Here is a 5,104-nt window from a genome sequence, read left to right on the forward strand (position 1 = left end):
TCCCTCAAGACCCCTTCATTCAGTGCATTTTGCTGTTTGTTTGGGTGATGTTCCAGATGCTCAGTTAAAATAGACTTAGTTTTTGTTTTTGTTTTTTTTTTAAGGATTTATTTATTTATTTATACAAGCACTGGGTATAGTCAGAAGCACGGGAGGGTGAGAGAATTCACCAGAGCCAGAGCGGGGAGCAGAGCAGGCAGAGGGACCGAAGTACACTGCTGAGGGGAGCAGCGGGCGGCAGGAGAGATCTGCGCGCCATGCGGGACCCTCCTCCGGAGGGCCCGGGGAGCAGCCGGGGATTGAACCGGTGCTGCAGAGGCTGCGGGCAGCTTTGCAACCCAGCGCTCAACCACTGCGCCACCGGGGAGGCCCGAAATAGACTTAGTTTTATACTTATTGATCTTTATTTGCTAGAAAGAATGTTTACTCAAAACAAGAACTTTCTTAGTTTTTGTTTGTCTAATGATTTCCAAAGAAATAGCCAAGACCTCAGGGCCAATAGTAATGATAATATCTATGAAAGTAGATTCTTATGGGTGGCCTTCTCAGTAGTTCAGCTCGCCTTCTCCTCTCTATAGTACCTTGACTTTCATTTGAGGAAAACACCCACTCCAGGGGCAGCCCATGAGCTTCCAGACAAGCTGACCCACTCCCAGGTTAGATTAAATCAAGCATCACATTCCACTTTCCTATACCAAACAGACTATGGTGCCAGTGCAAGCATATGATTTAAGTAAGTGAATATAAGCATTCTTGCTGGACTGCTGGGACCAAGTCACTCTCCCTAGATAAGGGATATATTTTTTTGAGTCATTGGCAGATATCTTGTGATCACACTAGCCTTAGGATAAAGCTGGCATCCAGAAGGCAGAGGGGAAAGATGGAAAGAAGCCAAGCCCTTATGGTGTGGCTAAGTCCTCACGGCTGAAGACTTAGAGAAATATTCCTTAATGACTTAAACTAACCTAAAAACCTGCCATTCCCTTACCTCTGGACTTTTCAATTTTATGAACCAGTACATTTCCTTATTGTTTAAACCAGTTTGAGTTGTGCTTTGTTGTTACTTGTGACATAAAATATTTCATGTTATGCAGCCACCATTTGTTGAGAGCCTACTATGAGTATGTGTCAGGCACTGCAAGACTAACGCTCACAACCGTATCTTTTCCTTTCTTGTCATGTGGTCATAACATAATTTTTTTTTCCATTTTAACCATTTCCCTAAACATATGAATGCCTCATGAATTTGTATGTCATCCTTGTGCAGGCACCACGTTAATCTTTATGTTCTAGTTTAGAATATGTGCTATCAAGCGAACACCCATTTTAACCATGTTTAAGTGTACACTTCAGTGATGCAATGCTGTGCAACCATCACCACTATCTACTTCCACTCACAAACATACTTTGAGATGAATATTAATATCCTACATTACCAAAAAGACAATTGGTCCTTAAATAGGTACATTATTACCCAAATCAGACTGCCAGCTAGTGGTACAGTCAGGATTTAAACCCTAGTCTGCCAGATTGCAAAATCCATGTTTCTCTAGTTAAGTATAGTTCCCAAATTAAATTATCAAGCAAGGAAACAAGAAATCTTGTTCAAATTACCAGCCCAGGGTCCACAACAGAGATATTAGGATCTTGGGAAAAGCATATCTAGCAAACAGGAAACAAGGTAAGGAACAGAAAGTGAGTAGAATCCAAGTCATCAAAGGTGGAACACCAAAAGTTGGCGTCAAGGGGAGTAGGGAAACCACTTACATTCAAGAAGTACGGTTTGAAGGGGATTCTTCAGTGGAGACTTCAAGAATATCTGATGACATTTGGTTTTTACCCTGGTTTGTAGGTGAGCGATCTTTGCCTTGCCTACTTACTTCCCAAAAGTATTCTGACCTAAAGACTAAATTACAAATGATATTTTTAAAACAAAAATACCCTCAATTTTATGTTAAGTAGTCATTAAAATACATCACAGAATAAAGTTGATCCATATCAAGACAGACACACAGCCTGTGGTAGGGCCTGGCCCTTTAAAGGAGGTCTGCAATGATTGGAAAGCTCTATTACCTTCTTGTTAGAACAAGATGGATTCCCCAAGTATTGTTCCCTAAAAAACATTACAAGCTTCTATGCTGAAAGCTCTCCACCTTTGATGAGTATCTCTTAATTGTTTACTTTTTAACTAAGGGTTTTTAACTAGGGCTATTAGAACTCTAGAAGGTGTTTAATCTGTAGATCTGTTTGTTTTCAAAAGTCTAACTCCTTTCATTTGTGATCCTTCGTAAGTAGGAGCTTGCAGAGTTTTACTTATATGAAAAGATCAGTTCCTTAATTTTCAGTTTCCATCAGTGTAAATTTCTACAGTGTCAGAGGCTGTCTTGAAATGGGGGATAGGGACTTAAGATAATGGATTGGTAAGACTGCCCGATGTTTCACAACCTGGACTTCCACATCAAGTCCAGCAGAGCAGTGAACAAAAATACTAATGTTTTCTAAACAATTATTTTACATATAAATCTAAGCACTGACCTTCCTGATTCACTGCACATGTACACTAAGTAAAGCTGGTGTCACTGACATGGTTGACACCTGTATGAGGCTTATCATACTTCTTCCTCTAAACAACATTTGGGGAGTAAATTCCGTGCTGTGTTTAAATAGCCTGTTTGGGGCCTCCCCGGTGGCGCAGCAGTTGAGCGCTGACTTGCGAATCTGCCCACAGACTCTGATCCCCGGCTGCTCCCTGGCCACCAGAGGAGGGTCCCACATGGCGCGCAGACCTCTCCTGCCATCCACAGCTCCCCTCAGCAGTGTACTTCGGTCCTTCTGCCTGTTCTGCTCCCTGCTCTGGCTCTGGTGAATTCTCTCACCCTCCCGCTCTTCTGACTGTACCCAGTTCTTGTATAAATAAATAAAAAATAAATCTTTTAAATAAATAAATAAATAAATAGCTTGTTTGGCAACATAGTTTTTTTTTTAATAACACATAAAAAAGGAAATTTTCTCCTTAAAGTTTGTTCTGTGTTTAATAAATTTTATTTCTTTACTCAGTTTTAGATTACAGCAAAAACGAGCAGAAAGTATAGATATTTCCCATGTTCTCTGCCCCACAAATGCATGATCTCCCCTATTATCAACATCTCCAACACAGTATAACAGAGAATATATTACAATTGAAACATCATTGCCATCCAAAGTCCACAATTTACAGTTAGAGTTCACTTTTGATGTTTACCTTTTATGAGTTTGAACAAATGTATGATGACATATATCCACTACTACAGCACCATCACAGCTATTTCACTGCCTAAAAATCCTCTGTACTATGAATATTCATCCCTCTCTTTTCTCCAACCCCTGATCTTTTTACTCTCTCCATAGTTTTGCAAAACATTTTCCAGAATGTTTTATAGTTAGAATCATACAATATGTAGCTTTTTCAAATTGGCTTATTTCACTTAGCCATATGTATTTAAATTTCCTCCATGTCTTTTCACAGCATTATTGCTCATTTATTATTAGTGCAGAATAATATTCCATTGTCTGGATGTACCACAGTTAATTTATCCATTCACCTACTGAAGGACATCTTGATTGCTTCTAAGTTTGGGTATTTAAGAATAAAGCTGCTAACAATATCTGTATGTAGATTTTTGTGTAGATAAAACTTTTTAATTCTTGTGGGTAAATGACAAGGAGTACAATTGCTGGGTCATAGGGTAAAAGTATGTTTAGTTTTGTAAGAAAACTGCCAAAGTATTTTCCAGAGTGACTACACCATTTTGCATTTCTACTGGCAATTAATGAGAATTCCTGCTGCTCACATCCTTACTAGCATTTGATTTTGTCAGTGTTGTGGATTTTGCTCATTCTAATAAGTGTGTAGTGAGTTTCTTTATCTTTTCACTTTTTACCCTTGACCTCCTCTCCACCCCCACTAATCCTTGCAATGGCCTATCTTTTCAGAAGGAGCCATAGAACTTGACAGCTGTGTAGTAGGTGGCATAAACTAAATAGTATCACATAGACAACAGAGTGAAAGACTGAGAAAGAACTGGCTCAAGTCACATGGGAGCCCTGGGAAAGGGAGTAATCTGGCACCCCTTCCAACCAATATTCTTTCAGTAGCTGAGGGCAGAGAGAAATTCATTTGCTATTAATATGAAACACACAGTTATTTATGGTCAAAATTACATGCATTGAATATAACAATGTTTCCACTTATTTGGAATTGTCTTTCATTATGCATTTTTCACATCACTTACAACTTGAACAGCAATTGTTATTCACCAAGTATAGAGGTAAATTATAGCTACAAAATCTTGCTCAAAATATATTTATGTTCATTTTTGTCTGGTTTATATGTCACAAAAACAGTTCTAACCTTTTTGAAGTTCTTGTTCTTTATTTTTCTTTTGGGAACTTCTGAATTAGAAAACTTCCTGTAAGACATGTTCAAGACTTTCAAATGTAGAAAATCAGTATACAAAATAACTACCTGTCCCCAAACAACAGTGTTAGATATTTGGGATAGAGTTCACAACTCAAATCCTACTGCAACCTCTTCCCCTAACTGGCTTAGCCTAGGGAGCATGCAAATATCTTTGAGATGAGAACCTCAGTCACATTTTATTAGGAAGCAGACAAATGCTCAAACATAAAGTGAAGCTTGGGGTCAAGACTAGGTGGAGGCTGGAAGTCTAAGTGAGGCCCCTTGCTTTTTCAATGCAAATCTAAGTCCTGTGATCCTTCTCTCAGGAGTTCCAGAAGAGAAGAGTAAGGAAAAGAACAAGACTCATGCAGAGAGATATTAATAGCTAAGCATAAGAACACCTACCAGACTAGGTGCCTGCCAGACCCATGGAGTTGATAACATAGAGGGGCGAGGAATAGCATTAGGCCTCCTTACCAGAGGTAGCCTAGCCCCACCTTTTGATTAGCTTACTATGTAGAGAGAATATATACAAAACAGTTGCTCTTTCTAGGGGTAGAAATGAAAAAGTTGAAATTAGGGTCTATAAGAAACTGAGTGCTTTTCGATGTTTTGAATTCCCTCTTCAGTTAAGAGTTCAGTTACGAGTCTGGCTCTTACCAGACG

At 39.1% G+C, this 5,104-nt stretch overlaps 1 pseudogene; it reads right to left on the bottom strand.

Moving 5' to 3' along the window:
* Window positions 1-1,222: 1,222 nt before the first annotated feature.
* Window positions 1,223-1,321, bottom strand: LOC119260013 (U6 spliceosomal RNA; annotated as a pseudogene).
* Window positions 1,322-5,104: the final 3,783 nt, after the last annotated feature.

This window comes from Talpa occidentalis, unplaced genomic scaffold, assembly GCF_014898055.3.
Source record: "Talpa occidentalis isolate TD23 unplaced genomic scaffold, MPIMG_talOcc4v2.1 talOcc4.5, whole genome shotgun sequence".
NCBI classification, from domain to species: domain Eukaryota; kingdom Metazoa; phylum Chordata; class Mammalia; order Eulipotyphla; family Talpidae; genus Talpa; species Talpa occidentalis.